This window comes from Mesoplodon mirus (assembly GCF_964341445.2).
Source record: "Mesoplodon mirus genome assembly, chromosome: 7".
NCBI lineage: Eukaryota > Metazoa > Chordata > Mammalia > Artiodactyla > Ziphiidae > Mesoplodon > Mesoplodon mirus.
Window position 1 is genome coordinate 69,820,151 of NC_138983.1, and position 16,930 is coordinate 69,837,080.

General features: G+C 41.7%; 2 protein-coding genes across 10 annotated transcripts in view; one reads left to right on the forward strand and one right to left on the reverse strand.

Moving 5' to 3' along the window:
- PIK3C2A (phosphatidylinositol-4-phosphate 3-kinase catalytic subunit type 2 alpha) overlaps positions 1-16,930 on the reverse strand; it is a 168,262-nt gene that overhangs the window by 101,760 nt on the left and 49,572 nt on the right. For 2 of the 4 annotated variants that reach the window (XM_082628637.1, XM_082628634.1), the window contains exon 1: positions 3,238-3,342. The exons of 1 other annotated variant lie outside the window; for it this stretch is intronic. The gene's annotated coding sequence lies outside the window, so the exon portion shown is untranslated. Of the gene's footprint in view, positions 1-3,237; positions 3,343-3,444; positions 3,687-16,930 lie in introns of those variants that run through there. One more of the 4 variants, XM_082628635.1, reaches the window with a different exon arrangement.
- The window catches only part of NUCB2 (nucleobindin 2), a gene marked incomplete at its 5' end in the record, with an annotated part of 110,646 nt that continues 96,485 nt past the window's right edge, over positions 2,770-16,930 (forward strand). For all 6 annotated transcript variants that reach the window (XM_082628684.1, XM_082628681.1, XM_082628680.1 and 3 more), the window contains one exon: positions 2,770-3,069. The remainder of the gene's footprint in view (positions 3,070-16,930) is intronic.

The window sequence follows — 16,930 nt, forward strand, 5'->3', positions numbered from 1 at the left end:
CGGGCCCAGCGGCTCCGCGGCATGTGGGATCTTCCCGGACCAGGGCACGAACCCGTGTCCCCTGCATCGGCAGGCGGACTCTCAACCACTGCGCCACCAGGGAAGCCCCCCTTTCACTTTTGTACCCAAATAACTGAATTAAAAATTTTAAGAAATCCAAAATGTAGTTTAAAATTGTACAAATCTCCATTTTTAACTGACTAAAATGTCCATGTGCACTATCTCACTGTATTTTGAATCCATCACATGTTATAAATAATAGACTGCAGAGACAAGGAGAGATACAAAGTATATATAAAAATACAAAATAAAGATATTTCATAATGTGACTGCACCAGACACAGGGAAAACACCCAAAGTTTCTTCTAGTCCCAACCAAAACCCTATGAACAACCTAAAAGATCTCCTACAGCAACATCATTTTCAAGTATGACTATAATTCCAATCAAAAGAACATCATGTATGACTACTATCAAAATGACTAGAAATTATAAATTACTACAGTTATACATTGCTCATAGGAGTTGCTTTTCCTTTTCAAGCAGGAATCCAAGACAGAAAAGCAGAATTTTCATATGCTAGATCTGCATTGTCTAAAATGGTATGTACTAACCACAAACACCTACTGAGTGCTTGACAAGTAGCTAGTCCAAAGTAAGATATGTTGTAAGTGTAAAATGTTCACCAGATTTCAAGATTTACCAAGAAAATGTACAGTATCTTACATATGTGGCTCTCACTTAATATTCTACTGGACATCATTGATTTAGATGCAGTCCAACTCTCAAATGAAAAAAACAAGATACCAGAGGTATTAAACAGCTTGGTAGTATCACAGCAGGGTCTGGAAGCCGATAACCTCTATCCTGCCCTCATTAATAAAAGAAATTCACCCTCTGAGACTCAATTTGAGCATCTCTGTCCTCATGAGATGCACTCATTCCCTCTCCATCTCTCAGCCCAGGTGATCACATTCTTTTTAATGTTTTGGATCCACAACCCTTATATGCCCTTATAACCATACTGTTATAATTTGTGTTTGTCTCCCCCAGATGGACTAGAGAACTTACTGGGGACAAGCACTATCTCATTCATTTTTCTATTACTAGAACCACTGCTGTACCAGGCACCTCCATAGGCCCTCTGGAAACAAGATCTTCCATACGGTCAATTCTTAGCCTTACTCAGGTACAACTAACAAATCACATCATGTACTGTGTGAATGAACTGCACTAAAACATTCACCTTTATCATTTACCTGTCTTAAATTATTTTTGGAATACGGCAAATAAAAATGGATAATTTATATTATCAAAGAAACACAAGTTACAAAGCATTAAAAAAAAAGTGCTTCACCCTGCTGCTCTGAAAAGTTTGCTCTGATGCTCTGATAAGAACTCTGAACTCTTGGGAAATTCAATACTCTTGGTTAGGTATAAGTTCATTTATTGAATGTGCTTACTAAGTGCAAAAACATTGGGCTAGATAAAGAAGGATTCCTGGACATGGAAACTGATGCAGCAATCTCCAATTAATTGACAATTTTAGAACCATTTACAGAAGAGAAAAACAAAGAATCATATGCTTAACATACAACTAATTACATAAAGTTATAGTTTCTAGAATGCAAGCATGCCAACTTTTACATTCCATGAAATAGAAAAAGTTGTGAAACCTATGGACGAAAACACTATATTGCTTGCCAAGAAAAACTGCAAGCAACATGCATACAAAACACAAATCACAACAGAGATTTTCATAAGAAAAAATTGTTTTAGAATCTATTAATTTAGGCAAAATTACTTGAAGCAGCTCTATATATGCTTTGTACCATATAAAATCACTCATGAATTAGGTTTGAGTTAAGTAATTCAGTTAAAATGCTTTTCAGTACTCAAAGGCTGTGGTAATATTCAACAAGCAGTTATCTTCGATGGTACAGACCTCAACCAAGGCACTTCGGTCTAATTTGCTACTATGAATAAGAGCATCAGCCCCAGCCCTGGCAGAGTTGCTGAGAGGTGTCTTATGTGGAAACTTAACCACAAGCCAAGGAGGCAAAGGTACAAAGTCTCCCCTGGAATCAGTGTTCCTGGAGCCCCCTACAGCCGTCCCTCTTTTTATACTACGTCTTCACCACTCTCCTAAGAATAGTTTTCTTTTTTCTGCATCTCTTCTAATCTGTGGCTTTGCTGCTCCAGTATGTTACACAATTTTCCCAACAGAACTTTTCTGCCTGACACCCACCTGGAAAGATTTTAGGGTACCTCTTTAACAAGTAATCTTGTTCACAGAGAAAGGCCTCCTTCCTTACACCCAATTCAACACCCACTGTTCAAAATAAAATTACAACCTGAACTTCCATCAGGCTAATATAGGGAAAGAACTACCACAGGCTCTCTCTTCCACGTTCTTTATCTCCAGACTTTATTCCTCACTTACTTTTCTCCTTCCTCATTTCCCTCCTCAATCCCTGCTCCCCCCAGAAAAAAATTCCACAGCTGGAGAATCTCGTTCTTAAAGCCAACCCATTTAGTGAGGAAAATAAGCATGCGCTTTTTTCCCTTCAATTATTTATTGTTCCTCCGTCATTCAGGAAGAGTTAAGCAAATATTTTTAATCTGACCGCCCTCCCAGAAAGATGATGCGCTAAATACACACTGAAATAATACTGTCTTCCCCGAAGCAAGTGGATTCGCGACAAAAAAAAAAAAAAAAAAAAGGAACCGGGGTTGGGGTGGGGTTGGAGAAAAAGGATCGTTCGCCCCCAAAGCCGGAGATGGGACAAGGAGGAGAAAAGCAGCGGGGGTGGGGGGGTGCGGGTCACAGCTGAGAAGTGCAGCACACACAGTCGCCAGAATCCAACAATTCGACCAGAGGGTAGGACCGGCCATCGCGGCTCCGGCTGGGTCCCGAGAACCAGGGGGTGGCTTCTCCTCCCCCCTTGGGACAAAACTAACTCCCAGGAGCGCCCCCCCTCCGTCCCCGACGACAGGGTCCTGGTGGGACGCAGGCACCTTCGGAGGAGCAGCTGGCAACGGCCTGGATGGAAGCAAGGCCCGGAGGGAGGTAAGTCGATTAGGTCAGCGCCGAGAGTACGGGATGGAGGGTCAGAAGCGGGCACCCGGGGGACTGGGGGCCGCGGCAAGAGACCCTTCCAAGACCCCCGGGGCCCTTCGCCGCCTTTGCACAGCAGGGTCGCAGGTTCCGGCCCCCGCCGCACCTACCGCTCCTCACCTCACGCTGCCTGAGCCTCTGCCTCCACCGCAACCCAAGCCTGCACAGCCGCCACGGTCCGAGCCATTTTCCACTCAGCCGCCTCAGCCGCTGCCGAAAGCATCGGCGGACTCTGCGGCCAGCCAAGCAGAGACGTCACTTCCGGCCGGTTAAGCACCGCCTTCCGTGCCCAGGCTTCTTGTGGATTGGCTGGTGTGGACGGCCTACCTGAGGAGTGGGCGGGGCTTGGGCGCGTCGCTTGAGGCTCTAGCTGGGGGAGCGTGGGGGGTGACTCCGGCTCCCCGGCAGGAGTGCCCTGCGGGTTCAGGACGTCTCTATGTGCAGCTCCAGACCAGTGGAGGGGGTCTCCGGGGACCCCAGTCGGCCCTTCTCAGGCCCGGCGTCCAAAGTACCCCCCACTCCAACCACCGAACTGTTCTATTGTTCCCGTGCCCTCTCCTGGGACTCTGCACTCGCCTGCATCCGGGCTGCAGCTCCCAGATTCGTGGTTTTGGCCCCAGGCCCGAGGAGATTAGTTTGTGATTGGAGGACTGAAGGGAACAGGCAAGATATAAAATCGTTCACTCCAACCAGCGTTTACCGAGTCCTCACAGTGGATCAGGTGCTGCGGGGTGTGTAGTTAGTAGTCCGCCCATCACGTGGATCGTTTAAAGTGCTTTCACATCAGTGTCTCATCTAATTCTCAGGTGAAGGAGATGGCCCAATAATAACACAGCCAGACGGCTCTTTTCTACATTACAAAATATCTTCACATACGATCTCCATAATAATACCTTCCTCATGAGAATTGAATGAGATTATGCTTGTAAAGTATTTAGCCCTCAAATGTTAGATTAAAAAAATTACATGACCATGTTAAGCAGATAGGAAAATTAAACCCATTTACAGATGGTGAAGCTGGGGGCATGATTCAAACTCAGTTCTAATTCTAATCCATAGTATTTTTGTCCCTTAAGCAGTAAGAGAACAGCTCCTTCCAGAGGTTCCCAGTCTAATGTGACAGACTAGTATGGGCTGCAATTCTCCGACGGGGGGGAAAAAAAAAAAGTGAGAAAGCTGTAAGAGAAGTAAAAACTCACTTCCAACAAATAGTGGAATATAAATCCGATTCTTCTTTCGTCTTTTTTTTTTTTGGAGGGAGGATTTGAAGTGGATGAAGCCCTCTAATCACTGTAATAAACATGCCTATGCCTCCCAGGAAATGAGACTGGCTGGAGTTGCTACTCTATAAAGTCTAGAAGCAACTATATGATTATTCCTTGTGGCTGTGGCTACCAACTCTTGTTCCACCCACCCTTCCTACTCCTAGTTTTCCACCAACTCCCCTCCTCCCCCCATGTACACACACTTCCAGGCAGGCTTTACACACCCTCGAAGAATGTCCCTTAGGAATCTGCTTAGTGCATTGTTCTGCTTTATCTTCTGATCAAAGGAGGAATTTCTAGAATTGGCAGCTCTTTCAGGGGATTAAAAAGGGAGGGGAAAACCAATTGTCTCGGGCTGGTTTCCTAGCTTCTGCCCCAGAATTGAGTGTGCCTTCCTTCAGAAAAGAAGGACCTGGACTTGAGAGAACACTGTGTCTTGAGGGAAGATTATCTGTTTGACTTTTTTGTATCCTTCTTACATTTTTCTTAGGAGAAATATTTCCTCTGGGTCCCAGCAGCAGAGGGCCCTTGCTTGAGTGAGTTCCTTGTTGCAGTTCAGACTTCATTATTTTATTACTGTTTTATTATGGCTCTTGAATGGCCAATACTTCATAGGCTCTGATCAATCGGAAGGGTCCCAATAAGAAGAGGAAGAAAGGGAGCTTGATGGTTCTCTGGATTCCAAAAAAGCAGCATTCACAAACTACCAGGTGTCAAGAATCTGAAATGGTAGCTCTTGCTTAGCTTATCTCATCTCTCTGGCAATAGGCATATGAAGATGCACGTGTGAACAATAGAAACAGAAACTTCTAGGAGAAAGTGCAAACTGGTGCTGCTTTCATTTGGAACCAAATAGAACATAGCTGGCAGCTGTTTCTTCTCTTTCCCTTCTCCCACTGGCTTCAATATTAAGATTTAAAGGTAGAGAAAAGAATTGAGGAGGAGGCATTATACTTTTAAGTGTTCCAATCCTAACCTCCCACAGGGAACTTCACAGCACCACAAATATTCCCAAACTTCTTCCAGTACCAAATGAGAAATGGGCAACCTTGTTTTACCACAGGTAAAAATAGTATCTGACATTTATTGAGCATTTCCTAAGGCCAGTCCCTGTTCTTAGTGCTTTACAAGTCATGGAGAGGAATTTACAAGAATCCCTCCAACAACCTCATGAAACGGTACCATTATGATATCCTCATTTTATAGCTGAGGAATTTGAGGAACAGAGAACATGAGTAATTTGCCCAGAGTCACACAGCTACTAAGTACTGTAGCTGGGATCCAAAGCTGGGTGGGACTGCTTGCCTCATGCTCCTTTAACTTCACACTGCCCCCAACAGGCCAAAGAGATATTAACAGCAATAAAGTAGCTACAAAAGGCCGTTAATAAGTAATCCTATTCTCTTTCCTTTCCCAAAGCTGTATCCCCACCTCAGTAGGAGAACTCTGCTGGGTCCTATATGATACAACTTAAAAGCTGTGATCTCTACCTCTCAGAAGTCATTACCTAAGGTAGATAACACTGTCATAGAGGAATGACCCTCAGAAGGTTCAATGTGTAGATGATGAAAAGATTTGAAGAAGGAATAGGAAATGTTAGTTCTGTGTTTCATTTAGCAAAAAAGAAAAAGAAAAAAAAAGTATTGAGCCCTTATTTTCAATATGTCAGGCACTACGGTCTGTGCTGGGGATACAGTAGTGAACAAGACAAGGTGTCCCCTCCCTAACAGAGCTTAGAGTCCACCAGGGGAGACAAATATTAAACACCTAATTAAACAATCACTTAATCTCAATTGTGATAAGTGGTATGAAAGAAAACTATAGGGTTCTTTGATTTAGAATGGAAAGCAGAAAAGCATTCCCTGCAGAAATGACATTGAGCTGAGATCTAAAGGATGAGTAGAAATTGAGGGAGGAGGAGGGGAAAAACATCCCAGGCAGAGGGAACAGTGTGAGCAAAGACAGTGAGGGAGGAAGGGGCATGGTTCAGCTGAGGAAATGAAAAACCAGTGTTGCTGTTGTGCTGGGAACAAAGCGGAAGTGGCTTTATATGTGATGATGGGGCAAGCAGACCATGCCAGGCCTGGGAGGCTGTATTAAAATTTTAGGTCTTTATCCTAAGAATGAGGAGAAGGATTTTAAGCTCTCAAATAACCCAAGTTGCATTTTAAAAAGATTTCTTAGGGCTGGGTAGAGAATGGATCAGAGAGAGGCTAGAGGGGATTTGAGCAGCCCAGTTTGGAGGTTATTGCAAAAATCTAGGGAAGTGATGATGTTCTAGCTTGAACTTTGTGTAAGACACAGTAAATATAAAGCTAACTGGGCCAGGATTCCTGTCCTTGGAGATAGTCAAGTAGGGGAAAGAGACTTAGAAACAAGTATGATGTAGTGTTCTAAAAGCATTACTAGAGATATCTCTAAGAAACTTGGGAAGCTCAGGAAAAAGAGGAGAGGATGAAGGTATATTAGTTATCTATTGGTGCATATCAAATTATCCCAAAGCTTAACGGTTTACAGCAACAAAAATTTGCTATCTCACAGTTTCTTTGGTCAGGAATCCAGGAATGGCTTAGGTGGGTACTTTCCCCTCAAGGCTTTTCTCATGAGGTTACAGTCAAGCTATCTGTTAAAGGAAAAAGCCAGGTTGCAAATAATCTGTGGAATGCTAGTATTTATGTTTTAAAAAACAGAGTGTGTGAGGGCTTCCCTGGTGGCACATTGGTTAAGAATCTGCCTGCCACTGCAGGGGACACAGGTTCGAGCCCTGGTCTGGGAAGATCCCTCATGCGGCAGAGCAACTAAGCCCATGCACTACAACTACTGAGCCTGTGCTCTAGAGACCGTGAGCCATAACTACTGAGCCCTTGTGCCACAACTACTGAAGCCCACGCTCCTAGAGCCCGTGCACCGCAACACGAGAAGCCACCACGATGAGAAGCCTAGGCACCACAATGAAGAGTAGCCCCTACTTGCTGCAACTAGAGAAAGCCCTCACACAGCAACGAAGACCAAATGCAGCCAAAAATAAAAATAAGTAAAATAAATTTATTAAAATAAAAAACATCGGAGTGTGTTGTAATAGCATAGGATACCTCTGGAAGGATACAAAAGAAGTTGGTAGTAGTGACTGTGTCTACAAAGAGGACGTGGGAGGCTGGGAGTCAGCAACAGAATGGAGCCTTCCTTTTAACTACATATTCCTTTTATACAGATTGGCTTTGTTACCATGAGTGTGTATTCCTTTCAACTTAGAAGAGAAAAATATGAGAGCTTAATAATTTTGGCATGAAGTATAGTTAGACTGCACTGGATGCTAATACATTTTGATTAGAAGCTGAATGATCAAAAAAAAGATTTTTTAAAAAGTTTATTGGGAAGTGTTGTAAAACAGCTCAGGAAGTATGTGGAATCGTGCAGACTCAGAGGGAGTGAGGAAGGATGGGGTCTTGAGTAGTTCTCATGTTATAAACCTGTTATAAGATTACGGTGGGGTGTTTAAGCTAGGTATCCGTCATTCAAGGACTTGTGTCCAGGATATTCCAGCATAGTCCTAGTATTAGATTCAGTTGGGTTCCATAGACATTGATTGAGATCGGCCAGAAGCTGGGCTGAGTGCAAGGGAAAAAACGGTGAATACAATCTTGACACTGCCCTTGGAAAGCCTGCAGTCTAGTAAACCCCAAAACAACAGAAAAAACCGCAAAAGGTACACAAATACAAAATGTCAATACAGTGTGGTAAAAGCTATGGTAAAATTGTGCACAAGGTCCCAACACAGGAGCTCCCAGCCCCGCTGGAGGGGAGGGCAGGGCAAGAGGGGCTTCCCAGAGGAAGTAGCCCTGAAGAATGAGTAGGAGTTAGTCATGTAAAGGTGGGGAATGGTGTTTCAGGAAGAGGGAAAAGCAAGAGCACAGGTACAGAGGCCTCAAAATGGCTCAGGGTATTTGGGGATACATGGAACTTAAGTATCTCCAATATAGGCAATTGTTTAAGTAGGTGGCTGAAAGTTTTTTTAAATCTTAGACCTTTGCAAATTTGTTCACATAAATATATTGACAGATTTTTGTTAACCCACTGTCATATGATGGGTCCTGAGTTTTATCTGGGAAGTATGGTCGCTGTGGCTGACAGTAATCTCTCCATTTTCTAAAATCCTAACATTTAATTACTTACTCAGTTTAGTCCTTAATTACTGCCTATCTTAGAGTGCTTTCAAATTGTTTTGTAATTATAACTTCCATTTATTGAGTTCTTACTGTTAGGCATCGTGCTCAGCATTACAGATACTGTTTTATTTAATCCAAAGCCTAAATTTTTTGCTACTGCAATCCTCAACTTCTCCCAGATAAGATCATAAACTCCCTGAGGGCAGAAACCAAAGTTTAGACCTATATTTTCCTTTCTCACAACTTCCCTACCCAGCCCTCCTCATTTAACCCCCTTACACACATAACCTCCCTCTCTCCCTTGATCTTACACCACCTCCAGCTTCTGCCTGATTTTGGTGCCTCAAAAGAACTGTCTCATACTTGCCAACTCTACTTTCTCATCCCCCTGGACTTTCATCCCCCTCCACATACTGAAACATCTCCTATCAAGTCACTATTGACCCACATCTTGCCAAAGACAGGTCAATTCTCTGTCCTCATCCTTCTGCACCACTCAGCATTTTCTGACATTAGTTATCACTCCCTCCTGGAACACTTTGTTCTCAAAGCTTCCATCATGCCAGGTTCATCTTGTTTTCCTTCCATCTTCCTGCTTACTTCTTAGTTTCTTATCAGCTCCTTCCCCTTTATCAGAGCTCCAAAGTTAGGAGGACCCCAAGACCTAGTCTTCAACTCTTTTTTCTTTGTTTATACTGTCTAACTAGGTGAGCTCATCAAGTCCCGTGGTTTTAAATACCATTCCTAGGCCAATGATTCTTAAACTTATATTTCCAGCCCCTGCCTTCTCCCCTGAACTTAAAACTTGTGTAACTGTATATCTGATATCTCCATTTGGATGTTTGATAGGCAACTCAAAATTAAGATGAGCACTAAATGAGAAATTGCAACTCATTATCTCACATCTGTTCCCACTTCCTCATCCCCTCATTCCCCCAGGATTTATCCATCTCTATAATTGGCACCATCAGCCCAGTTACATAGGCCAAAAGGTCAGGAGTTATCCTTGACTCCTCTCACTTCTTCATGTCCCAATCAGTATTACTGGCTTTACCTCCAAAATATACTCTAACGCATAAACTGACCATCTTTGCCATCTCTCTGCTGTAATCCTGGTCTAAGCCACCATCCAACCAGTCTTCCCATATCTAGTCTTGCCCCAATAAATTCATTCCCCATGAGTAGGTGAACTTTATTTATTTTCAACTCTCCCTCCCTATCTCGGAGTGCTTTTAAATGGTATATCAGATCACCTCGCCTCTGACTAAAACTCTGTAGTAGCTTCCCATTGCACTGAAAATAAACCTTGCCTTTACTTGCAAAACCTCACAATATCTCATCCCTGTTTACCTCTCCTGAATGGCTCCACCCTTTGCACACTATGTTCCAGCAACAGCAGCCTTCTTTTCATTCCTAAAGAGATAAGAACAGGTAAGCTCAGTCCTGCTCTAATGAATTTGCACTAGCTCTTCCCTTTGCGTGGAATGTTGTCTCCTTGTTGGCTAGCTCTGTTTTGTTATCCAGACCTCTGCTTAAATGTCACCTCTTTGGGGAGAACTTCCCTGACTACCCAATATAAAATAACTACCTAGTCCTTATGTATATAACATCACTTTATTTTAATGCTCTGTGAAGCATTGATCACCTCCTGATACTTTTAGTTCATTGTCCACACTAGAAAGTAAGCTCAGTGACAGCGGGGACTTTGTGTTGTTCATCACTAAGTCCTCAGCATTTAGAGCAGTGCCTGGCACAGAGCAGGAGTGTAATAATTGTTAAATGAATGAATGACTGAATCTACTTTCATTTATTTTTAATATTTTCTCCCCTTCAGTTAAAATGACATAGCCAAGATTCACCTCTTAAAGGGCTTAGAAAGGAGCATGAATTATGAAAGACGAATATTATTTAAATGGAAGCCCTGCTTTGTAAGCCAAGGGCAGGGAGCATTTGTACAGCTATGGAAGCATTAAAAAAGATTCAGTTGGGACTTATTATATAAAACATAAAATTAAATTGGAAACTTTTCAAGGAAGAACTATGCGTGCTTTAAAAAAGGATATCAATTTTGTGCATCATAAAAGTAATATGTGTAGGCTATGACTCATAAGAGGAAAGTCTAGCCTACTCTTTTCTCTCTTCCTCTCCCTTCCCTATAAATATCATAAAGAAACAGCTGTGACAGGCACTTGAAAGGGCAGCTAACATTTTCTGAGAGCTTACTGTGTGCTAGACTCTAAGAGACTTAATGGATTAACTTGTTTATTCTTCACAATAACCCTATGAGGAAGGAAAAATTATAATTCCCATTTTACAGACATGAGGCACAGAGAGGTTAAGTAACTTGCCCTGGGTCACACAGTTACTAAGTGGTGGAGCAGGACAAGTTGACTCCAGTGCCCAGGCTCTTAATCACCTACCATGCTGTCTTAGGGGATGACATTTCAACGTGTCTGAGTGTTTGTCACCACTATAGTGCTCTTCAAGACTACAGAGGAGGGTGAGTAAGGAAAAGTACATGGGGGTGTGTAGTTAATGTCAAACCCAATAACCCAAAGATTTTTCTTTTTTGTACCATGGACCCTTTTGGCAGTCAGGTAAAGTCTATAGATTCCTTTCTCAGAACAATGTTTCTACATACAAACATTTAGAAGCCAATTATATTAAAATATAGTTCTCAGAATATTAAATCAGCATTTGCTATAGTAATATACATCCTTATTAATGTATGAAATAAGACAAAAGGGAGGACAATGGCAGATCTAGTGACTACCGTAATTTCATAGTAGTGTGAGCATAAATGCTATTTCAAAATATTTTAACTGCTATAATGTGACATAGAAATATCTATTGGTATATCTGTTGGTGACAGTCACAGGTACAGCTAATACTACTATAACTTGTTGCCTACATTAGTAATGAAGGAATTGCTAAATTTCTATTAGAGATTAGTAAAAAAAAGAAAAATTTATATATATATATATATATATATATATATATATATATATAAATTTTTTTTCCCCATCCAAGATCACAGGCCTCCTGAGTTCTGTCCATGGATATCCTGGGGATTATTTCAGCTGGGTAGGGAGGTCTGTGGGCCTCAGGTTAAAACTCCCTGTGAGCCAAACCTAGGAGCAGTTTTGGGGTAAACTGTGGTGACCCACTGTATGGACAAGAAGTGGGTTAAGAAGAGGCTCAGGCACCTCACTGAGAATTCCTGGATTCAGTGGTGTGGACTGTTTGCCCCTCCCATAAGCCTGTTGATGGACAATGGAAAATTAAATGAATTAAAACTCGTTCTGTGATATCTGAGAATAATTCCTTAAATGTGTTTCTAATATTTTCTGAAACGCAGTATATTATTACACAAAGTTTAAAAATTAAAGCAAATTTGAGAAAAAACAGATACAGATGGATGGGAGTCTATTTTGGCGCTTTGAGGGTTTCTAGCTTTGGGACAGATGAGAGGCAGTACACCGTGACGGCAAGCCGTCCTCATTCTGCCACCCCCTACTTCCCAGTAACTTCAAAAGTGGTTAGCAGGGCTTCCCTGGTGGCGCAGTGGTTGAGAGTCTGCCTGCCGATGCAGGGGACACAGGTTCATGCCCCGGTCCGGGAAGATCCCACATATCGCGAAGTGGCTAGGCTCGTGAGCCATGGCCGCTGAGCCTGCGCGTCCAGAGCCTGTGCTCCGCAACGGGAGAGGCCACAACAGTGAGAGGCCCGCATACCAGAAAAAAAAAAAAAAAGTGGTTAGCAGACAACAAAATGGAGATCAGAGAATAATTTCAGAGCATGTATGGGACAACCCAAGGTGACCAAGAAATGTACTGGAATCCTGCAGTGATTGGGGCACAGATCAGCACAGTGCAGATAATAACATGGATGTGACATCACTTGTTACTACAGTCTGAATAGTCAGAGGAAATTTGAGTTATATGGAACTTAATTCTACTAGGAAGATTTGTACTATTGTAATAACCATAATAGTTAACATGAATTGAATGTCTACTATGTGCTAGGCACTGTTGGAAGCATTAACATGAATTAACACATTTAATTCTTAGAGCAAATTTAGGAGGTAAGTGCTATTAAAATCTACATTTACGGTTATGGAAACTGAGGTACAGAGAGGTAGAAGCATATTCTTGACTTGATTTAAATGTTGTATTGACTGTACACTAGCTGCTGTAGCAACAAACTTTGATATCTCAGTGGCTTAATGCAATATAAAGTTATTTCTCTCACACATATGCCCAATAAGAGCTTGGGTGTTGAGTGACCCAGACTGACGGAAAGGTCTATCGTCTTCGGTACACTACACCCAAAGTCACTCTGAGGTTTCTTGCACCATCCTGAAGGTGAAATACATCCAATTCAACTGGCCAGAATTCTCTTGCCTACACCTAACTGCAAGGGAGGCTGGGAAATTTAGTTGAACTGTGGGCCCAGAGGGAAACAAAACCAGTTTGGCAACCAGCTAGCCAGTCTCGGTCAAACTAACAGATCAGATAACTCTACTGGTTCAAGCAGAAAGCTTCCCCTTTTTCTTTCAAAATGTGCTCCTTAAAGAACTAAAACCACTTTTTTCCCCCCGGCCGTGTCGCAGGGCATGTGGGATCTTAGTTCCCCAGCCAGGGATGGAGCCCGTGCCCCATGCAGTGGAAGCACGAGGTCTTAACCACTGGACCACCAGAGAAGCCCCTTAAAGGCACTTTTAGATGAGCTTAGTGCATGGCTTTTTTTTTTTTTTTTTAAAGAAGGGAAAGATAATTATTTGCCTCTATGCTGAGGATATTACACTAAGCAGGCTCTGAATCTTTCTACATAATTATCGTCAGAAAGCATGGCTTGAGATCAACTCTTTTTATATTCAAATATTGTTTTAGGTCGCTGTCCTCCAACATTTAATTGATTTATTGACAAAAAATTTATACAGCACACGCACTATGCAGTTACCTGGAAAGTAAAAATTTTTAACTAATTTTATTGAGTTCTCTTGACTCATAGAGGCTAGAATGATCTTGACCACATGTGTGTGGAAGAACTTTGGGGCCTGAGGCATTATCTGTCCATGTGATTATGTGGGTTAAGATCTATTTCTTGAGGAAAGTTTTAAGTCCACTTCCAAATGGCAGTAGGATAGCCTTTTTTCAAGCTATCATACTGTTAGACCCCTTACTTCTCTAAAAGATTGTTAGTCCTATCTTCAGTGCTGTTGATTTTCAAAACAATTATTAATTAGCAGCAAGATCATTTCCACTCTAGTTTCTTGCCAGAGAAATGACTTCAGTCCTCTACTACACATTATTCATCAAAAGCTCAGCTGAAAGAAGTAATATTCATTGAGGATTACCTGAAGGATAAGTAATCCATCCATTACTCTAGACATTCTAAATGTTATCCCTGATTCACAGCTGCTAGTATAAGCTCTGTAGCTGGATTGCCTCTGGCCCCTTATAGAACTGCTTTTACTGAGCTGCGCTTTGGTTTTATGCACTGAAGCTAGTTCTGAGAGATGGCCCTGGGAATCTTGCTGTTGTGTTTACTGCAGGGATATTGTTGAGGACTTTGACCATTATGTCACAGAGTGACTCATGATGAAGGAGTATTTCTCTCAGATCTTAATACCAGGAAGCTATATTTCTCTTAAGAACTACTTCATTTTTTTTTATTATGGGCACACTGAATTTCATAATTGTTCGTATTTCCCTATTGCTCTGTTCCTGGAAGCTCAGAATCAAATATACAGCCCAGATCTAGTTACTGTTTAGAACTGTATAATATGCACTTTTGTATGTCAGTCCTAACTATTGACTTCATTTTCCTTCCTCTGTTTGTCTTTACTTTTCTTTTTTTTTTTTAACATCTTTATTGGAGTATAATTGCTTTACATTGTTGTGTTAGTTGCTGCTGTATAACAAAGTGAATAAGCTATACGTATACATATATCCCCATATCCCCTCCCTCTTGCATCTCCCTCCCACTCTCCCTATCCCACCCCTCTAGGTGGACACAAAGCACCGAGCTGATCTCTCTGTGATTTGCGGCTGCTTAAAAATATGGAACGCTTCACAAATCTGCGTGTCATCCTTGCACAGGGGCCATGCTAATCTTCTCAGTATCGTTCCAATTTTAGTATATGTGCTGCCGAAGGGAGCACTGTCTACTTTTCACCTTCATCACAATTTCTGAATTATTTCCTGTTATATTTCTATAAGTTGCTTCAAATCCTTTTGGGAACATATAAACTATTTACATGTTTCAGAACGTATTTGCATGTGTATGTTTTTATATGAAGTAATGCTCAAATATTTGGAATAACAAAAGATTTTGAGCTAGATATTTGCTTAAACACAAGTTTTACCTTGGAGTTCATGTTTGTTTCTTTCCTTGTACTTCACTGATTCTAACATCTGTCCTCCAGTTCATGCTTTAAACCCCTCCCACCCTTACTTTTTCTCAAGCTCCTTCCTGATGGCTCCTCAGAGAGGCTTTCTGACCCCCGTTCTCTCTAAAGCTGATGTTTGTCCCTTACCTACCTCACCTCATTATTCTCCCTCCCAGCACCCTGCCTTTTTCTTCATAGCACCATCTTTTAAGTTCACTTTATTAATTCACTTGATAGTTACCTGTCTCCTCCACTAGAGAGTGAACATGTGAGAGGAAGTACTGTGTTGTTTGCTTCATCTAGGTCTTAAAATGAATGAATCAACATTTCAGCCCCAAAACTGCAGAAAATCTCTTCTCACTCTTTTATACCCTAAGGATAGCTCCCTTTTCTGAACTCCTGAATTTACTCCTGTCTGACCACAATCACCCACCACATTTAAAGGCTTTGATTCCTCTTTGTTTCTTGTTTCAGGATGGATTTCCTCAATTACATTGTGAGTTTTTAATTATTTGGCTAATGGATTAGAGGAACACTGGAGGTACAGTCAGTAGTATCTAGATTTCAGCAAGGGATTTAAATAGTCTCTTGTGATATTCATGAGGGCGATGATGCCAGAAGGGCATGAAGGGGAGGTAGAAAAAGAGCTTACATTTATTGAGAACTATTTAGATTAGGGAAGAGAAGAATCAGTGAATGCAAGTGACAGGGAGGTAGATTTCAGCTCACTTCTTTAACAATGAGGCTAAGCCAAAAATAGAATGAATTTTCTTGGAAGATCATTCACTCAACAAAATGTATTGAGCACATTTCATGTGCCAGGCATGGTCCTGGTTACTGGGGATGGAGCATGAATAAGACCTGGTCCCTATTCTCATGGCACTGACAATCTAGGCAATCTAGACAATCTAGATGGGAAGAATCCATCTCAGAAAATGCTCCATCAGGCCTGGAATCAGGGATTCTAGCCCTGGGCAGAAGCCAGATTCAAAGGTGGAAGAAGGAAGTGAATGTATGTTTTTTGAAGACTTAAAACTATATCAGACACCATTCGAAGCACCATACACAGCCTCCACGTTCCCTTAAGACACACAGATCCTTGAGGGGAGGAACATTATACTGCTCTTGGGTTCCTCAGGGCCCTGAGTGTTGCACATAGGACACATTTGGTATTCAGTTGACAACTGATATCATTCAAGTGCTTCAATGGCAATGAGATGCTAGTAGCATTCTTGTGCCCGTCACACAGACAGTAAAATAAAAATTAACAATGCCATAAAAAACAAGTTAAATTATTTGCCAGAGACTAATTTTTGCAGTTCTTGTCAAAGTTGGATATACACTCAGGACTTCCTGGCCTGCAGTCCTGGGCTTAGATTTCAAAGCCACACCTCTCCCTCCAAATACATGAGGTAACCGTAATTGTTATGTAGCCAGTCATTATGGGGATGCTGGAATGCCATAGCTACAACTATGCCATCTGTAATAAGAGCCTTGATGAAAGCTCTAGATACTATTTTAAATATGCTATGAGTTTTGTTTCCTCTGCCTTTACAGAAATGAATTGATTTTTTAAATTTAAGTATGGTTGATGTACAATATTATACAAGTTTCAGGTATACAACATAGTGATTCACAATTTTTAAATGTTATATACTTCATTTATAACTATTATAAAATATTGGCTATATTCTCTGTGCTCTACAATATATTCTTTTTTGTTGTTGTTGTTAAAGGAGAAAGGTCCCAAATCAGTTTTTTTTTAATAAATTTTTTATTTTTTTTCTTTTTTTTTGGCTGCCTTGGGTCTTCATTGCTGCGCACAGGCTTCCTCTAGTTGCGGCGAGCGGGGGCTACTCTTCACTGCGGTGCACAAGCTTCTCATTGCGGTGGCTTCTCTTGTTGCAGAGCACAGGCTGTAGGTGTACGGGCTTCAGCAGTTGTGGCTCATGGGCTCTAGAGTGCAGGCTCAGTAGGGTGGCGCACGG